The sequence below is a fragment of the Alligator sinensis genome, unplaced genomic scaffold (assembly GCF_000455745.1).
Source record: "Alligator sinensis unplaced genomic scaffold, ASM45574v1 scaffold1102_1, whole genome shotgun sequence".
Lineage (NCBI taxonomy): Eukaryota > Metazoa > Chordata > Crocodylia > Alligatoridae > Alligator > Alligator sinensis.
In genome coordinates, this window is record NW_005842342.1 from 1,415,800 (window position 1) to 1,436,922 (window position 21,123).

The window sequence follows — 21,123 nt, forward strand, 5'->3', positions numbered from 1 at the left end:
CGGCAGCGGAGACCCGGCGCGGGGGGGTCACGCCGCCTGTCCCGGGGGCTGCGAGCCCCTGCGAAGGGCCGTCGCTGAGTCGAGCCAGTCCAGCACAGCCCGGGCTGCCGCCCGCCGGGGGCACGGGGAGAGACGCGCGGAGCCCCTGCTCTGCGCCCCGGGAAAGGCTCCCTCACGAGGAGAGGCCACAGGGGCAGGGGCGAGTCAGCTTAGAAAAGAGCACAGGGGCCGAGGTTAGGAAACATGAACGGGCAGAAGAGAAAGACAATGGGGATCGATGGTGGGCCCTCTCACACAAGAACTAGGGGTCACACAGTGAAAGGAGCAGGCAGTAGGTTTAACACTAAGACGAGGGAGTCCTTCACAGTCTCACATCCAAGCGTGGAAGGCATTGCCACTAGGTGTGGGGGAAGCTGGCAGCGTAGCCAGATTCAGAAGGGGACAGGACATATTCTTGGAGGAAAAGGGCATCAGTACCTATTGAGCAAGGGGTTATGGGGCTCACCGTCTGCATAAGGACTTCCTAGACCTTAGATGCTGAAGGCTGCAAGCGGGAGAGGAATGAGGGGGGCCACCATGACAAAACACTGGTCATGCCCAGTTCTCTCTCCCTTCCAACCTCCATCCACTCTGCTGCCATGTGACACAGGATACTAGGCAAGATGGACCTAAGGGCTGACCCAGTTCTCATGTTCGGAAAGCCAATACATTGATTATCCCAGTCTCAGTGTACATTCCTGTGCCTGGTCTCATCTGTGCCGTGTCCATGCTGTAACCTGGTTAAGACTTTTATCCTGGGAAGGTTAGACAAGTTGCAGTTTCAGTCTGTCCTCCTACAAGGTGAGAGAACTGCTGGCCTTTGCCAGGAAAGAAGAAATCAAGTCACCTGAAGCATACAAAAGAAAGATGATCCAGGGAGGCCAATGTCTAATTACTAGTGTAGTAACCACCAAAAAATTATCAAATTGAATGTCAAAAAGGAGTTTCTATAGAAACTCGTTGCTTTAGAGAGCCATTCTGGAGAAATGTAGAGAAGCATACTTGCCTTTATGAACCAGGTCACACATCAAGACCCTAGGTATGGTCACTTGCAATTCCAGTTGAGGCTCCCATTTGAGTACCATGTCACAGAGGTGTGAACTCATTTTAGATTATCAGGACTGTTCCTCTCTTTTTTCATGTATTATGATCCTTGCCAATAAATAAATGTAACTGAATTCAGATCATCTGTTGCATGATCTAATTTATGCAATAACATGTATTGCTATTCATTCAAAACCTTTGTAGTTCTTACTTTCTCAGAATAATCCTAATCCAGTAAAATAAATGTCTGATAAACTAAAATTATTTGTTCTGAATAAAATAGCAGAATACAGTTATTTTAAACTGACTGCTTAATGGTAATCTGTTTTTGAACACAAAATTAATCTGATCTATAGGATGAGGATTGCCTCAAGTATGAACTAGAATTTTTTGGTTTTTTTAAAGGTTAGTTAAAGCTAATATTCAAAGAATCACAGGGAAGTGGGGCTGGAAAGGACCTCCACAGGTTAAGCTGGGAAAAAATTACAGTTATAGAATATCAGTCCCTTTAGAAGCTTCTAGTTTTGCTTTTCTCTGTCACCCAACATTGTTATACTGTTGTGATTATAGCATATTTCCTCTTCTCCATAATCTGATTCCACTAGGACTGTTGTTCAATCACAGTTCAGAATGGCATTATGCACCAGCATGAAATCACTCTCACTTTGTAATAAATAGAAAAACAAAACACAACATGTTATACTGGTTTTTGGTTCCTAAAAATATAGTTTTATTTTCTTTTGACCAATTTTCTTTTTATTGGGTTTAGGCTTCTTATGGCTTGAATATGAATACTACTTGTTCAATTATTACAAGACATACAATTGCTACTATAGCCAAGGTTTTCAAACATAGGTCCCTTGTGTTAGACACCTCACTAACCAGTAAGTGCTTTTCACGTCCTTGGATAGTGCAGGGTACTTGAAGCTCCCACTAACATCAGGGTACTTTACTTTGTGGGGAAAATTCAAGGCCATGTATTAGAGAGATGTCTAATTTGAAAAACCCATTTTCAGATTCTAAGAGTCTCAATAGGAATCTAATTTTTCCTTAAGCACCTTTGTTTGAGGACTTGGTTGAGGGTAAAGAACCTGGTATCTACAGACTCCCCGAAACAAAACTTTTATCTTAAATTTGAAAAGCTGATCCCAGATCAGTGCCAGGCAGCTGATCAAGAGTATATTTGCAATCACAGTTTGTGTGGACCCCAAAACTGACTAGCTGCCAATTTCACTACCACCAGCATCTAGAATTGTCCCCTAGATATTTCCCTCCTCCCAGCCCCCTAAATCAATTTCTATTATAGCACAGTGGTTGACACCCTTTTTAACTCGGTACAAAGAAAAGAAAAAAAAAACAGCAAGAAACAAAATAACATTCCCTACCCTAAAAAGCTCAGTCATTTTAAGACATTTTAATAACAAATAAGACACACAGACTGTCTAACAATATAAATCTGTGATAAAAATACAACGTTTGGAGACTCCACAAGATAAGTTGTCATTTAGAAGGAGCTGTGAGGTAGAAGGGGAAATTTGATACACAAGTGAGAAACTGCTCCAGGCAAAAGGTTGGCATAAGAGGAGTCCCAACACTGAGCATCAGAAAAATGAAGGAAGCAGTTAGAAATAACTGAAGAGAGACAGAGTTTGATAAAGAAGGCAGAAGTTTAGGTAGCAGCAGCACAAAAATTTGAGACAAGTAGCCTTAACTTGATGCTTTTTTGTACTCTGAACTAGCTGCCATTGGCCATTCAGTGGTCAGAGACAGTGTTGCAGCTCTGTCTCCAGGGCTGCTATGCAGTACCTAAGACAGTGCTAGCTCCCGCTATGCTTGCTGATCATAGTGGTACAATCAGCTGTTGCTGCAGCAATAGCTGCTTTTGCACCTCCTCAAAGGCAGCACTCAGGTGTACTGCCCCAGTTATTCTCCCCTCCCTCCCCAGTTACACTGGTGAGTTTAGTAGAGACTATTTTAATAAGATCAGTTTTTGCCCCTTCAATTAAGGTAGGTGAGACATCTACTGCTGACTTTGGGTTATTATTTTCTTCCAAGAAAAAATAACTTGCTAACTAACAGCTTCTTTAGAATTCAAAACATACTTTGCTCTTTACTAGAATATATAGATGCTCACTATGAGAGCCCTAAACACAACAGCTACAGTATACCTGTTATGTATTTCTAGATAAGAAACTGCTCAATGCAGATTTAATTGAAACTGGTACATTCCCAGGGAAGGGTTAGTTTGATGACACAGAATTTTTCCACAGAACACCTGGCCAGCTCTAATAGCAAGCCAGTAGAACCAAAAGTCTTTACCCCAATGGGTCTTTTGTATCCCATGTGAAATAAATTGGTTCTTTCAGATCAGTTTCCAATTAATGGCTTCATGCCATATTTGGCACCCTTACTAGTATTTAGAAGAGTAACCAACAATTAATCTATATGAAGAGTGAAACGTAGTCTTATCCAGAGATTTTGTCCCTTCAGGTCAGATGGAGGCACATAAGGCAGTATAATATCTTGTATTGCTAATGCTTTCTGTTTCAGTTCCAAAGGCAAATAAATTATTTGAGTCTCTAGAGTGCTACTATGATTTTCCAGCAATAAATCTGGTCTAGCTCCCAAAGTAAATATTAGGGATGAAGTCAAATGGAAAACTGACTCCCATTGCTTATTAGAGCTGTCTGTTGTCATCGGATCTTTCCTGCCACTTCTACACACTCATATAGAAGCAATAAGGACAGAAGGAATGACTTGCTTCTTTTCATCATGTGCCAAACCTGGAAATAATGCAGCCCAGCTGGCTTAAAGTAGTCCTGAGTTCTTAGATCTGCACTCCGGCCCTGTCATGGGAGTACTTCTGGGTGTGCACATGGGACTATGCGAAAACAGCTAGAGTGCCTAATTTCTAGGCTTTTGCATGCACTAAGTAGGAGCAAACAGGCAAGGTAGGCATTTCCCTGAGGCACTTCACAAGCACACTCATCAAAGGCTGTGCACTGAGGGTCTCAGATGGCCTTTTAGGCTACAGGTGAATTTCATCCAAGGTGAAAACCATTAATTTTATCAGTTTCCAGTAGACAGCATGATCTTTCCTTACTTAGTCAACACACAGTAGGAACAAGTAGTTATCTTTTTACACTAACATTCCACTGTGAGGACATACATACTCAAGTTCCTAATGCTTTATTATGGGCAAAGTAGCACTAATAAAACTATAAAGATCCATTACTAGTAGGTTGTAACCTTGCTTCTGTTTGCTTTCAGTTTATTTGCTTTGTTTGTTCAGAAGACTGAACATTTTTATGGCAGCCTTGTTTTTGTCTTTTCTAATGCATATCCTTGATATTTGCAGACAAGTTTCCTGTTTTAGATACACATACCCTAGGTCAATGTTTAAGCACTTAAAATCCTTACCCCAGCAAGGTAACCACGCAGTACTTAACACTTGATCTCTCTCCTACTAGATCTTGTCTGTTTTTATTTATGGTTTACAGGTGAGGACAGTACATCTAGGACTATTTTGTTACCCCTAAATCACAGCCAAACCCCATGGACATAAGTGGGAAAGTTGTACATAAAACTTAAGATGGAATAGAGCATTTATGCAGCAAGAGAACATCTGAATTTGTTTATTCACTATCTGATTTTCATGGAAAGACCATCTTTAGGATGGGCACTCTTTGTCTTTCTCCAGTTCTTCCTTTGTGTTTCTCCATGTCCTGTTCCCTACAGAAATTTCCCCCGCTACCTGAAAAGTTCTATTTTCATGCATTTCCCACATGATGTGGCAATTGATCAATAGTTAGGCCAAAATTTCAGAGGAATATCCGCAAAGGTACAGAGAATAATTAGCAGTCCAAATCCTATTCAGTCTTTGGAGGGAAAGAAAAAAAAAAATCCCTCTCTAGAAACATTACTATTAGGTTTTTTTGCAACTTCTCAGTAAGATCAATACTGTTTCAGTATCTACATACTCAAAAAAAAAACCCCAAACCCTGCTGTACTGGTTACAATCACTTTATGTATTTTTGCAGCTAAAAGGCCTGGAAACTTTTAAAGATGTGTGGGGAAGGGAGATGGGGGAAAGGAGTAGGAGATGGAACCCAAACAAACCAAAAGAGCCCATAGAAGATACCGACCTAGGGTTGCATTTTATAAAATCTAGCAAGATCTGAATATCATAAACAGGCACGCATCTAAGCTTTCAAACAACATAGGAATAGGTCCAGACAAATGTTCAGGGGTCTTATTATTAACTTACAGTCCATAGCAAGTTTGTGACAAGGTAAGGCAATTAGCCACTATAGCAAACAGGTAAAAGAAACTTTTTATGTGTCTGGTTACTCCAAATTATGATCCAGAAATAGATTGTCTACCAGCTATACAGCTTTCTACAAGTCTATAACCACCAACCCCTAGAGAATCTGGTGTTTGTGGCCAGTTGGGCATTTAAGAACCCCCTCCAGATATGTTTACCTTAATTGCTACATTTCTGGCAGCTGCTCCTCTCTTAACACCAGCTGTGTCCTTTAGCTTCACAGGACAGTGTTGTAAGTGAGAACAGAAGATAAGCCTTGTATATAGGGTTCTCAAATCATTTCTTCCTTTTTAGAGATACAAAATTATTGTTTTAAACAATTATTGCTTTGCCCAGTTTTCTTGCAATTTAGACCTTTTATCTTAATTCATTGGTTGGAGAATTGTTGTTTAAAGATTTTATTATGCATTAGAAGTAAGTCAGTCTAGGGGATCTTTTGCCAGCCCTCCTATCCTAGAAATCTGGCATGCCATCAAAAGAAACCAACAACAACAAGGTGACTGGACTGGATGGCATGTGCACTGAAATCTTCAAGATTGGCAGCAAGGAACTGGTACTGAGACTACAAATCTATTCTTCAAATTGGAAATAATGAGGCGATCCCTAGGAACCTGAGGAACACAAACATCATGACCATCTTCAAGAAAGAAGGTAAGTAAGCTTGGGTGCAGGAACTATCCAGGTATCACCCTCTTTTCTATAGCAGGAAAGAAGATCCTTGCCCATGTTCTCCTGAACTGTCTTCTACCTCTTGGTAAAAGAGTCCTCCCAGAATTTCAGTGTGATTTCAGACCATACCATGGGGCAATTGGCATGATCTTTGTTTCTTGCTTGGTCGAAGAAAAGTGTTGGAAACAACACCAGAATCTGAGTTTGTAAAGCGACTATATGTCCCAGATTGGCCGGAACAGTTCCAGATTTCAGAGGCTGTCTCAGTGTCCCAGCTGTTGGAGAAAGGTGAACCGAAAGTCTTGGATTGACCTGAAGCCACCAGCATGTGCCTGACAGACTACTCCACAAGTGACTTCCAGCTCCCAGCCCAGCCGAGTCCAGACCAGGGAGCAGCTGCCAGAGCCCAGGTGAAGATGGGGATTCCTTGAGTGGGGGCAGGGTGGCTTGGACCCCTGTCCTGAGGGAAGCAGGGGTCCCTCCCTATCTCCTGCCCACCTGGCTCCCAGGGAGCTCTGTTAGGTGGGAGGTGACTCTGGGCTCTGCTCCAGCCCCTGTCCCCATTAGCTAGCTCAGGCAGGGCAGGATGCTGTGGGAGCTGGTGATGCATCCTTGCTTAGGCAGCCCCAGTTGCCCCCAACTCATTCTCCCAAGTGTCCCATGAGCAGCCCCCCACCCTCTAGCAGACCCCTTCCTGCCCTACCTGGATGTATGCCATCTTTGTAGGGTCTTACAGGCTTAGGCCACTCATGGTACTGCTCTGCTCTGGCCCTGGCTCCACGCATGCATGTGACTGGGCTGCACAATGAGCACTGACCAGCTGCACCTTTGGGAAGCTGCAGTGGGGCTCTGAGGAGCTTCACATGTTCATCTTGCCCCTGGCCATGGTGTGGACCCCCATGCAGCATCCTCTAGCTGTCTGCAGCTGGGCAGGGACAGCACTGGCCACTGCCAGCTTGCCTAGGCTCTCTCTAGACAGAGGGACAGCAGCTCCATGCCCCTGGCAGCATAGGGGAGTGGTGCTGGCTCCTTGCAGCCACAGCTTTGAGTACTCCCATGAGCTTTGAGGGCTGTACTAAAGGTGACTGGGAAATGGGATGAAGGACAAAAGCTTGAAGGAAGGAGGAGGACAGAGACAGGAAGGTGGCATGATGTGCTAGGTTGGCAGAGACACTGGGACAAGAGGGGCTCGCATCTGTGTGCGGCAATGGCTGGACTTAGGCTGGCTGCTCCCTCCACTGAGGGCCTTGGTGGAGCTGGGGTGGATGACTGAGGCCCCCATAGGCTCTGTTCTTCCTGGGAGAGTGGGGGGCAGGGGTGCAGGCAGGGGGAGGCAGTGTCCCACAATGTCCATGGTCCCATATGATCACCCTATGTATATGGCTTTCATTGATCTTACTAAGACCTTTGACTCCAACTATGAAGCCTCATGGAAAGTAGTGGCCAGCTTTAGATGCCCTGAAAAAAAACGCATCAAGGTTCTGAGGCTTCTTCACAACCAGATGACTGACTGGGTTTTTTTGTAATGGATTGGAGACTGGTTCATTTGTCATCTGAACTGGGGTCAAGCAAGACTGCATCATTGCCCCAATTCCATTCTCTCTCTTTTTTTTGGTCCATTATCCGGTTTTATCATTTAAGGACTACCTCCCTTCTGGAATTGGCACGGAATGCTTATGGATGGAGGGCTTTTCAACCTGTGATGTTTTTGCTCAAAGACCAAAGTATTCAAAACAACAATCCTAGACCTTCAATATGCTGATGACTGCACCATCCTTGTGTACACTGAGGAAAACCTCTAGAACACACTGGACCTCTTCACAAAAGCCTACCAAACACTGGGCCAGTCTCTTAACATAAAGAAAGCTCAAGTGCTCCATCAGTCTGCTCCAGGCCATGAATGCAACCCCTTTCCTCAAATTACCATTGAAGGAAAGGCTCTGGAGGTAGTCAAGCACTTCCCTTACCTTGGTAGTCACCTCTCTCTCAGAGAACAACCACTGATGAGGAGATCCAGCATGGGATTTGGTGTGCAAGTGCCTCCTTTGAGAAATTGCTTCAGCATATTTTAATTGGGTCTCTAGAAAGATACCAAGATCCAGGTCTACAGCACAGTCATCATCCCCATACTGAAATGCTAGTGATCTACTATCGTCATCCCAAGAACCTGGAGAGAGATTACCAATGAGATCTCTGTAAAATCTTCTGCATCATATGGGAGGATCACGGCACGAATGCCAGCATCCTTGCTGAAGCTAATGTTACCAGCATTGATTCAGTGATCCTTAAGCACTAATTTAACTAGAACAGGCACTGTGGGCAGATGCCTGACTTGATTCCTAAAACAAGTGCTGTATGCGCAGCAGCCAAAGATAATGCTACAAGCACACATTGAAGGTGTAACTCAAGAAAATGACTGCTGACAGCAGGAGCTTGGAGGAGCTAGCTGTTAACTGACTCCAAGAGCATTGCAAGCTCAACCAAGCAAAAGCCCACTTCAAGGTAAAGCGTCTTGTCCTCAAAGTAGGAGAGAGACTGGAGGAAGGAAAAGGAGAGAAATCCTAGCCTATGCCCTACTCTCCCCTGTGGAAAGATCTGTAACTTCTGCAGACAGATTTGTAGCTCAAGGATTGAATCTTAAGTCACCTCAAGACCCACCAACGAGCCATGGTAGAGATCATCCTCAAATCAAGGGATTGCTAGCAATGACTTGTGTGGCAGTAGAAATAAATTGGTCACTCCAGACATGGTGATGATGTCTGGGTACATTTTATTAGCCTGTACACTATCTTCTGTCCTGGCCTCCCCAACCAAGTGTTGTATTGCCTTTTCCTTTTTTCCCCCCCACTCCTCCTGTATTCTCTCATACGTAGAAACATGACCACAATAACTTGTTATTGCTGAACTTTTAAAGTCTATTATATTAGTACAAGTTCAAAATTCCACAACAGGGGGTCACCCACCCTTCATCCCTTCCTTGTCAGCAGCTTTCATTCATTCTCATCACAAGTCCATTCAAGTTTTTTTCACCCAAAGCAAATCCTGTTTTCTAGTTAGTATTAAAGTGTAATACCTATACCTGTATTAGCTACGCATGTTCCACAATACTCTTCAGTATGACTGAAGGTATACACAGGCAAACCCCCTGCAAGTAGAATCTAACTAAAATGATAGATAAAAAATATGTAGTTGTCCATAATAAGAAAATTATTTAATTTTTTTAGTTGTATTCCTAGAAAAACAACATCCAAGATTAGGAGATTTGATCTTTAGAGAGACATAGATAAATACTGTTAGAGGCATTTCTGTTTCTATTGGTAGCATTGCTTTGATGCCTAGAAAATCCTCAAATAAAAGGAAACAGACATTGCAAGATAAAAAGATCATTAGATTTTTCTGGAAGCTAGCTAAAGGACACAACAGGGTTAGGAGAGTTTTCCCACCTGTCACCAAGTTCAAAGTTTTAGCAAGCTAGTGTGCTTAAGTAAAATATTAATAGTCTCTTTGTTCCCTCAACTATCTTCTGAAAGGGGTGAGAGTGGGCCAACATGTTATAGAAAACATAAATCTAAACTTACCTACTACAATATTGAAAAAAATCTCCAAAAACAGTTAGAAGATAAAACTAGAATTCAGTGAGTTTGTTAGGTTCCCAGGATGAGAGAATATGTCCTTCTAAGGATATCTTTCTTTAATACTACAAGCTTACCCACCCCTTTTCAATCCAGCTGTGTCTGCCATTTGTTGGGGTTGTGAAGGATGGAGAGGAGAAGGTCACGGTCTCAGATGTTTCCTGTTAGCTATTAGGAAGCAACAAGGATGAAGTAATATGCTTTCCCCTCAACAAGGTTTTCCCTATAATAAAATACAACATTTGTCAGAAGTTTGTGGAAGGATATTTTGTTTGAGGAAGTGGAGTTATAGCTCTTTAGAAGGAGATAGAAAAAGCAAAATTAATCAACTTAGATTTTAGCAGGTAGGAGCCCAGAGTTAAAATTAAGCTAAAGTAAATAAGTTATTGTTATTAATGTTTGGGGCTAATGGAGACTGTAGATACAATTTTTTGCTTGTTGTGTCTATGTTTGGCATTATTAATACAGTCTTCTCACTCCTTTTTTGCACTGGCAGGTTATCAGAAGGGCTAACGAACTTGGGTGGAGCTCATATGGCTCATATGGCTATGTGAACTGGCTGAGTATCTCTATATGGCAATGTACTGTATTGTAAAGATGCATCCAAATAGTCTATTTGAGAAGTAACTAGAATTCTGGGATTGGCCTGAGACTCAGCATTTGAAGAAGGAGACTAGATAACGCATGATAATGGGGCAGACCAGAGGCAAGACTGCCATATTATCCACCTTAAACTACTCCTAGATTTGATTTCTAGTCTTCCCTTTTCAACCTAGATTTGAGGTTTGAATTTTTGGCACATTTTGTTTGGTTCCCTGGTGCATCTTCTTTCTCCACGTTAGTCAGATTCATCTGCAGTGAAGTACCTGCCCAAAGCTCTCTGTGAGGACTTTGTGCCAGATAGCAAGGAAGAGGTGGGACTGTGTGGTTCCACTTTTTTCCAATGTCATGGTAACCTCCCTCTCCTTCCCTCCCAGGCCAAAAACTGAATGTCTCCTATTCCTTCCTTCTCCGCATACCATAGACCTTCCCACCCCATTCTCCTGCAGCTACAGGTTGTGTATGTCTCCCATACCCTCTCCATTTCCCCCTTAGCATAAGACTTCCACATCAGTGGTTTTGTGTGCCCTCATTTTCCTCCCTTTTCTTTTCTTTTTGTCTGGAAAATAAGTTATTTTGAGTATCAACATTTCAAAGTGTGTTGAGGGAAATAGGGAAACTATTGTGCTGGAAAGTATTAATGGCTACCACTAAATATCACACTGCTTTGTAGACCATTACAGAGGTTCTTGAAGATGCTGGTTCTGGTAACCAAATTTAGAGATTTTGCATTTCTCTCATTTCCCTGCATTTCCCACTTCCAGTTTTTCCATAACCACTCATTTTCAACCCAGGGATCCCTAGAATGTACTCTGAAATTCTGGAATTGATCAGATTCAGAAGGCAAAAGGCTTCATGTTTCACACAAGTAAAGGTGTCCCATTTACAGGCCATTAAGGCTTATTGAGGCAGTGGAGACTGGACTCCACTATTTGTTTCACTTCAGCATGAGAAGGAAGTGATGTGGTCAGCATTACACTCTAGCCACCTTTACCATGGGGTGGTTCCTGATACCATTAGATAAGAGGCTGAGTGGGCCTCAGGGCTGCACTGGAAGTTTCACACAAGTAAATGGTGAAAAAACTCTTGAGATTCATGTTAGATTTTGCTTTGCTTAGCTTAAAAAAAAAAAAAGCCAACTAAGCTGGTATCATAGGTATGATGGGTGGAAACATAAAGAGACCTCATCAGAAACAACTGATTCACATAGGCTTTTGAGAGCAAGGATGTGAAATCTGAAGTAGATTCCCATCACCTTTTTCCATCTTCTTTCTCTGTGTGGCATTATTCCCAAGTAGCACTGAAACATAAGTGTCTCACATAATATTGATAAACCAGACTTTACCATGGGGCTTGAAAACTTTATCAGGGTAAGTTTTCTGGCCATACAGCAATACTAATGCAAATGATCAAGGGGAGTATGAATAAGGACAGAGGAAACAGCTTCTCATTACTTACCAGGAAATATCAGTGGTCTCAGGAACATAACATTTTGAGGGGTTAAAAATTGTTCTTTTTGCTTCCTGCCACCGTCTCCCCCTTTTCTATTGCATGGCTTAAGCCATCCTTAGCTACCATTTCTTGGTCACTGTCCAGATGATAATTCCCATCCCCGATTTGCATGACATTGGTCCCAATCCACCTATTTAATAATAATAACAAAAAAAACCTCCTTGTTTTCTCCCATGCTGCTCATGTTTAGGAGGAAGTCCCCATGAACAACCATAAAGTCATGTTGTAGATCTTCTTTGGGGGCCTTTTAAAAACACTTTTGCCATGTCTACAAAAAGTGGACAGTACTCAGGTTTCTGGTGGACTAAGAGTGTGCATGCTGAGCAATATTTTCTCAGTATTTCCTTGTACTTTGTCTGGCTATATCCATCTGTGGACTCTTGCCTTATACTTAGATTGTGGCTCTTTGCTCTTTGTTCTGTGTTTGTAGTGCACCTCATGCAATGAAATTCTGGTCTATGACTAGGGGTTCAAAAAGCCATGATGATAAGAGAATAAAAATCTGTCCTTTAACAAATGTTATTAGTCATGTTTTCTTGGAACACTGATGTACAAAGTCTATATCGCTGCTATATAAAAAAATTAACTTAAGATTTGATTGCCTGGGTTCTGATGACACCTAGTGTCAGGGTTAAAATCTAGCAAAGGGGCATAAGATAGTTATACTGCCAGTGTAAAATAGTTCTATTGCCATTGTAAAATCCTCTGTCCCACAAGATTATCTATAGGGTGTTTTGGATTCCAACTATTTTTGCTTTTTTGAATGGAGTATAACTATTTATAATACTGTGCAGTTAAAAGAAGTAAAAGTCAGAAATTAGAAGTATTTTGATAGATACAACATTACATTTCCCAAATTAATTTTAGTAGCTATTTAAAAAAATGGCATTCATAATGTAAACAGTTATCACAAATAAGAATGGAAGAAGACAAATTGCAACAATTAATACACACACACACACACACACACACACACACACACACACACACACATGTTTGTTTGTTTGTTTTCACATTCCCAGTAAAGGCTTTAATGCAAACATTTCTGAAAACAACTCAGTCAGTAGCAGAGAAACTGCTTTTGTGCATGTCCTATTTTAGTTCCACCTAGTTGTGAAACAGGCTACCTAGAGAAGTTGTGGAATCTCCATCCTTGGAAATTTTCAAGAACAAGTTAGACAGAAACTTGGCTGGGATGGTTTAGTTAGGGATGATCATGACATGAGCAGAAGGCTGGACTAGATGACCTCATGAGGTCTCTTCCAGCCCTACTTTGCTATGCTTCTATGAAAATAGCATTCAGAACAAGAAAGGTTTCTGTCCCATGACACTGAGACCTGAATAGCCCTCCAGGAAGCAGAGAGTTAATCTCCTGCAATCAGATGTGTACAGCCTAATCCATGTGGACTGCAGAACTGGGGATTCAGCTCTCATTTGGACATACCTGTGCAAGGGAGGGCCAAGGACTGACCAAAGAACTTATTGGTTTTTAAGAGTCCAACAAGGTTATTGGAATATTCAAATGCTAGTTGCCACATTTGCTCTTTAAAACGGTTGTATATCATTCATATGTTTGTTGTTTTGGGGGTTTTGGTTTCAATATCTATGTAAAATAAAATAAAATAGATAGAATCTCCAATTGACCCTTCCTTCCTGTTTCAAGCTTAGTCACACTCTAGGCGCTATTCCCACATGTCTCTACATGCTAAATGTTCGTTCATCTTAATTTTGGTTAATAAACTTTAATTCCTGACTTTAGCTCTCCTCTTCTTTCGTCTGTACTATATTGGATATTTGTGGAGATAGCTACAATCAAAGATTAAAAATAAATAAGGGGACGTTTATGGTAAGTAAATGGGAGTATCATACAGACTTAACTAAATATTAAACAACTGTTGAAATCACTGATTTGGGGTACAATAGCAATATACAAATCCAACTGGGAATGGGTGCAGCAGTGATTGAAGCTATTTTGTTTTGAGGAGTTATACATCTAGGAGAACAACCTGGATGGCAGATAGTCACAAGAAATGTTGCTATTTCTTGGGCCTTCATACACAATCAATATGCACATTCCACATCCATAACATTTATTTTCTAATTTTAAAGAAGACACGCCATCAAGCTTAAGAGCCCTAAAAGTTAGTTGCCTAGACAAATTTACTTTTTTTAAAAAACCCTGAGGAATCTAAATTGTTATTCACTTTTATAGTGCCTTTCACAAATCTCAAATCACTTTTCAGGATTAAAAGGGTACAGTTTTAGCCTTGCAAAGGGATTTGAGATATATCTTATATGTCTTTAAGGTGTTCCACTGAAGTGAATCTCCTTTGCCAGATCAGGGCCTACCAGTCCATTAAGTGTTGGTCGACACAGTAGCTAAAGTAGAGGTATAGATTAATATCTGTAGTTTTTTCCTTGCATTGCCCACCTCAAAAGTAGAGAATCTTCCTATTCCAAGCAGAAATAATCTGTGGAGAGAGAAACTGGATGGGCTAAAATACCCCTCTTTTTAGTGAGCTAGAAGCTACCAGGGAACATCTTTTTGAGACTAACAATAAACAGTTAAAGGTTAATAGGTAAACAGCTAGTTTCAACACGCAAACTGGCAGTGCAGTCTCAGAAAAAATGAACATGATTCCATATACTTTATGAAGTTATCTCAGGAAGTTAAATCACTAAAAAACTGCACTCTTGAATACCTATAATGCAATTAATTTGTCAATCCATTTAAAAGAAAGAAGAGCTAAGATACTTCAGCCCAAGATACTTGGTTTATCTTGTTTACTGTCATGTCTAAACTCTACTTTTATATGATTTATTGTCAGGAATATAGATAGCATGTTAAAAGCTCAGGAAACCAGTACAACTTTCTTTTAAAAGAAATATAAAGCCCTTCTACAAATCATAAAGGTGAAGCTCTTTTCTTATGTATAAGAGACGTGCTGAGCTGCTGGCGTGGAGTGACATTAATATTACACAGGGTTGGTAGGTGTACCACATAGTAGGGTACTCATCAAACTTTGTAAAGGAATTATGTGCACTATGCACTCCTGCTCACAGCAGATAGCACTGTATATGTAGCCTGGGTCTATATATGTAGTCAGGGTCTTGCTCTTAATCTTTTAAACACTCAAGATACCACGATGGGGACAAGCAGAGTGTAAATGCATACAGCTACAGTGATGCAATGTACCCCTCCTCCTCCACAATTTTCCTTTAGTACTCTCAAGGACCAAGCTAGAATCTACCGTCCTCCAAGGTAGATTCTCAGACGACACTGCCAAAATTGCAGGCTGTGGAGAACAAACACATTACCCAAGAATGGCTGCAAAACTAGTGCTATCTTTATTGACCATATTTCTGTGCTTTCTGGTGTAGAGTGCAGCATGTTAGCTTCAAATTGATATCTCTAAAGCAGTGATTCTCAGCTAAGGTGCTGTGCTGTGCCATCCTGAGATGCCTTGAGATCCTTTCAGGGGTACTGTGGGGTGTTATGCAATGTCAGCACAGTTAGCTGTACAAAGACAATTCACAAGATAAACCCAGAGGACAGTTATACACATACTTTTCTGTCCTGCGATGCGCTGATTAATTGAGTCTGCTCCGTGCGCGAGCTGAGGCATGAACGATGAGTGCCCCCAGCGTCTGGGTGGGGACACAGTGGTGGCATGGGGTGGGGTGGCGGGAACTCCTACAGGCGCTGCCAACACTGTGGGGGAGACCACCTGCAGATGTCGGCGGTGGCCAGCAGGGATTGCTGACCACCTGCAGATGCCACCGGCGATGGGGAAGTGGGGGTGGCCACCCCTTTTTGTAGGAGGTGCACCACCACGCTCACGCGTCACTCCTGAGCCGAGGCAAGCTGCGCTGCGCCACATGCAGTTGTATAAGTGGTGAAATGTGTGTCAGCATGCAGAAAATGGCAGCGGTGTACTTTTGAACTGAAGCATCGCCAATGTGTTTTAGTTTAAAAGTGCACTGCCGTAATTTTCTCAGCACTAACACGCATTTTACCGTTTATACAACTGCAAGCTTTGCAGCGCCAGATGCTTTTCAAAGCACCCAGTGCTGCGGCAATTGCATACGTAAAAATGCCCAGAATTTTCAAATAAGAATCCATAGCACTAAAAACATCATGACCTGTTTGAGTTGTTTCTGAGTTCATTGTGATCTTTCTGAGTTCCTTTCAACAGAAGAATTGCCCTATTGTTTTTCTCTAATCAAAAAAGAATGAAAAGAGCTGGCATTTTCTGAGGGGTGCCTTGAGTCTAAAAGGGCTGCGAACCACTACTCTAAAGTGATGGTAGCTTGCACCTTCTGGCAAATCAGAACATCTCCTAGTTCCTCACAGCTTGATTCATAGCATGTTGCAGGTTTCCCTTCCTTCTGTTTAATAGGAAGTCTCTTTCCATTATACCCCTTCATGCCTCCAAGGGCACATAACTCCTTCCCAAGAGTATTAAATAAAACAAAAAATCGGGGGTGCGGGAACACAGTAGATCATTGTCCCAGTTTGTGCGTCAAAGGGGTGTAGAAATGGTGACATGGGAATCGGACTGAATCTTAAGTTTTGCTTTCAGGGCCTGCAGGATGGAGGGATAACTTATTCAGTCAGTCTTGTCTGATGCTGCTCAGGAAAAAAGTTTTTTTTTCCTTCTCTCCCACATACCACAAGCTAGGACATATCCTACTACTGATAATTAATCACTTTTTTGAGCTATCAAGAACAAAATTAAAAATTTTAATAAGTGTGATATTCAGGTATAAGGTGTATTGAACAGTAATGTTACATTTCCTAACTGTGATGTTCTTCCTAAGCTTTCTGCTGAGAATGGCGTGACTACTGCTGTGATCTCTCATAGGACTTGTCTTTACACTTATCCAGGAAGTCTAATAATAAGATAGGCACTCAGTTTCCCATAACACTTGCCTCTAAGGAATCAATCAGATTTTGTTACCCGAGGGACCTTTCTCAATGCTGCAACAAAGAAATTCCTTGTTCTAGTTTGTTATATATACAAAGACTGAATATGCATACACTAAACCAGGGGTCAGCAACATTTTTGGGCAGAGTGCCAAAAATACCCACAACCTCGATTTATAAGATCTCGGCGTGCCAGGAGAGGATGGCAGGGGAGCTGCAAGGGCCCCAATCCTTGTTGTGGCAGCACAGTCCCAGCCACTTCCCTGCCATCTGCCCTGAGGCATATGTGCGTCACACCCTGGCATGCGTGCCAGGGGTTCCCTCCCCTTGCACTAAACTATCCTTTCATCCTTTATGGCAGTCATGTCAAATGTGGTATAAAACACATAGATGGGGTTATGTATCTTGCACTGCTACTTCCCACACCATCACGTAGGTAAATACGAATTGGTGAAGGTAGTTGAAGGGAATAAGAATCCATCTCATCTTTCATCTCTTTCAACCTCCAAAACTATTCCAGAAATGAAAACACCTAACAAATGCCTGATATGCAGCATACCTTTATTCATTTGCATGCAAGACCCTACTTGACATGATGATGATTTTTTAAACATTACATCTTCAAAAAATGCTTTATTTGATACTGTGTATTATATCAATTTTATGAAAGAAAACCAGAAAAGCAAATTCTATCAATGCAACCATATTGTATCTCTACCTCTCCACACACGGTGATCTGCAGGGTTATAATTTGAGCTATGGGAACGTTACCCTTTATATAGACCAGTGCCTATAAAGGAAAGTAATTTCAGTAATGGGAAAAGGCAGGAATCATGTCTCACAAAGAACTGAAAAAGAAATCAAAGAGAAAAACTTAAAAGGGTTTCTACATTGCATCCAATAATCAAAAAATTCCACGGGAAAAACTCCAGGTTCCAAAACTGGAATCAATTCAATTACTTTGTCTTTTTTCTTTCTGTCCTCTATCCTGTGTCATTTTGATCCAACGGCTAGATACAGTGCAAACAATTTGTCTACCACTCTAAAAGAGAAGCTTGTCTGGAAGCTGAAATGAAGTGTGGCAAATTAAATCTGTAGAAATCAGGAGCACTCATGCAACTATGTCTCTAGGGTCGTGTACCATTTGTGGACATTTATACATGCACTCCAGGAGCAGGCAGGTGCACTTTAATAAGAGCAGCTCTTAGAGCGCTCTAATTAAAGTGCCTGAAGCATCACATGTATCAGTGTCCTGTATGCCATTTCAGACTTCAGAAACTAATTAGAACATAAGCCACAAGTTACGTGCCCTGTACAGCATCACAGTGTACATGGATGGGTTGGGTTTTGATGTTTGTTTTGGTTTTTTTCACTTCCACACCCTTGTGAAACCTGGCCAGGTGCAGGACTGTCTGCATATATACCATTACAAGATAAAACCTTGCAGCCTTAACGTTTCATGTCCCAGACCCTTAACTAATTTCTAGTGCGTGGGGCCCATATGGCATAAACCCTCATATAAATAAACAGACCTTCAGGACTACTCATGATATGGTCATATTTCATAATCAGAAGGGAACACTGTGATTATCTAGAGTGGACCTACTGATCATCCTGAATACATACAGTTTGGTTTCAATAAAGGATGGCTTGCTTAAAATAGCTGCCAGTGATTATTCTAAAACAGCTGCTTTGTTGCAAAACATATTTCTTAATTATCTTAATCTTAGCCCAAATGTATTGAATAATAACAGAATCTACTTCATTTTTACTACTGGAAGTTATTTACATATAAATATGTAAGACCATGGACTGAAGATTGCTGAGAATCTTAAGACTAAATCCTACATTGCTGAGCACAATTATCCCATTGTTTCAGATGAGAAAATTGAGAAATGGTAAGGTTAAGGGATGCTGTCAAGTAATCCAGTGGGCCAATATTAGAAACAGAACTAGAGCTTGGGAATTTCTGAACCAACTGCTGTTCAAACATAATTTAATAAATGATCCAAATACCTTCTGGGAATTGGTTTGTGGGGATGTTTGAACAGAACTTTGAGCTGCATACATGCTAATTATTAATTAGTAGCCAATTGCCCATCAAGAATGAAGTGGGGGGGCAAGGTGGGGGGATGGAGTGCTGCCACCTAACGACCCATGCTACTGCTGTTCTGCCTCTTGCAGGGAGCGGGGTGGGGGAGCTGAGGCCAGCAGCTCCCCCACCCTCTGTCCCTGTGTCCCCATCATCGTTGCGATGCTCCACTGCTGCCAGCTCTTGTTGGAACAATTTTTCACACTCCGATTGGCTGTTTGTCAGCCAATCAGAGTGTGAATAAAGCATTACGGATGGACAGACAGACAGACAGACTTAGGCTTTTTTAATATTAGAACGCTTCCATCTTGTGACATTTTCCTGCTGCTTTAAGTTTAGGAGGTTGGGAGTAAAAAAAGCTGATTTAAGTTTAGGAGGTTGGGAGTAAAAAAAAAAAAAGTAATAGTGAGACTATGTTATTTGCAGTGGAAATGTCACCACCTCCTGTATCTGCAGTAGTTAAGCTAAGAATCGAATCTTCAGGGGAGCAAGTACTCACAGCTCCCACTGACTTCAGACAGGTCAGGAGCCTACTTTACGTGCTGCTGTTGTTTTTATCTTTAAAAAAATGAATACAACACATACTGGGGAACCCTGCTTATGTATTACTCACCTAAGTCTTTGCCTTTTAAATGCCAACTGTGTCAATGTTTTATCAACATCTGAAGTAGATTTCACAGACTCACAAAAATGAATTCAAGAGCTCTACCCCTGCTGAGAAGCCTGATCAGAATTTGTACCTTTTCTATTATCATGTCTTATACAGAGATCACCAAAGAGGATGTCTGGCTTGGGTGAGTTTGTGGGAAATGAATCACAGTGCACCTATACACGAGCAGTGAGGCTGGAGCAGGCTCTATTTATCTGGTCCGCTGAAGCATGGTAATTATCATGCTCCAGCAGATTCTAGCATCTTGTGTATCAGTGTCCCTGCACTTAAAAATGGTGGCAGGGGCGCTTTAAGTAAAGCAGCATTGAACAAGCTTTAGTTAAAGCAACTCTGCCGTTATTTTTGAGCACAGAAACGCTGATACATGAGACCCTCCGGGCACTTTAATTAGAGCGGCTCTAATTAAAGCACCCCCTTCCCCCCCACTACTGGAACATGTGTATAAATGTCCCTAGCCAGTAGGGCTAGAAGGGACCTCCCAGGATCATCTAATCTAGGAGCAGTCAACCTCTGGCTTGCAGGCCAGATGCCGCCCATGGAGCCGTGCAATCTGGCTCACAGGACCTCCCAAGGGTTGGGAAATTTGGCGGTAGAGGAGCAGTGACAGTGCTGCCATCTCTCCCTGACAAAATCCCAAGCTTGGTGCAGTGGGTTGGAGCTGAACCACGACCCTCTTCCCACAGGGCCAGGCCACCTCCCCTCCCATAGCACAGATGGTTCAGGACCTGCCCTTCCCCTTTCACCCCCCCACCACAAATCCAAGCCAGTCTCCTCTCCCCATGCAGGGCTGGGCCTGGTCCCTTGCCTCTCACTGGATCAGACTGGGGACATGCCACACCCCTCCCTCCTGGCCTGCCCTTTCCCCCCAGTTTGGGCTGAGCCACATCCATCTCCCCCAAGGTACTGGATCATGCCTCCCCAAGCCCCCTTCCCCCACACAGGTGCATTGGGGCTGGGCTGAGCTGCCAGATGGGGCCCTGCTGCACCTGCTCTGGGCACCACGAGCCCGCGGGATGCACCAGGGACCTAGCCCAGCTCCCTGTCTGGGGCAGGCTCATCCCTGTCCAGGCCTCTAAGCAAAGCTACAGTCCAGCCCGAGGCAGTCGCAGCCCACCCCGAGTAAGGCGGGGACAGGAGGGACAACACGTGGAGGACAAGGGCAGGGAGAGGGACGGAGCCAGCTGCGCCAGGCCCAGCGACGCTGAGGGGAAATGACGTCATGGTGCGCACGCGCCGCTCTCGCGGCACAGGCGCCCTTCCCCCACCCAGGCAAACAGGAAGCACAACAAACCGCCGGCACAACGCGTTTGAGGAAGTGTGTCCCTTTCGGCTCTGCGGCCCAACCCTTCCTCTCACGTCCCGCCCGGAGGGCAACGCACCACACTACATTCCCCAAGCACCACTGCGAAGCAACCCCGCCCGCGTCCCCCTCCCCTTCGCCTCTCCGCACGCCGCGCTGCATGATGGGACACGTAGTTCTGGGAAGGTCCCTGCCGCGTATTCCCAGAGGTCGGGTCTTTAGGCGACGGGAACTACAAACCCCGGCAGCCTGTGCGGTGCCGCGCCTGCGCCGTTCGCGTGGAAGTGGGGAGGCCGGTGCGGTGCGGGCAACGG

The 21,123-nt window shown here is 43.0% G+C and overlaps 1 protein-coding gene across 2 annotated transcripts in view; it reads right to left on the reverse strand.

Moving 5' to 3' along the window:
- Positions 1 to 9,731, reverse strand: part of LOC102368712 (serine/threonine-protein kinase Sgk3) — a 99,588-nt gene extending 89,857 nt beyond the window's left edge. The window contains exon 1 of one of the 2 annotated variants that reach the window (XM_006028812.3): positions 9,655 to 9,731. The gene's annotated coding sequence lies outside the window, so the exon portion shown is untranslated. Of the gene's footprint in view, positions 1 to 5,565; positions 5,586 to 9,654 lie in introns of those variants that run through there. The other variant, XM_006028814.3, reaches the window with a different exon arrangement.
- Positions 9,732 to 21,123: the final 11,392 nt, after the last annotated feature.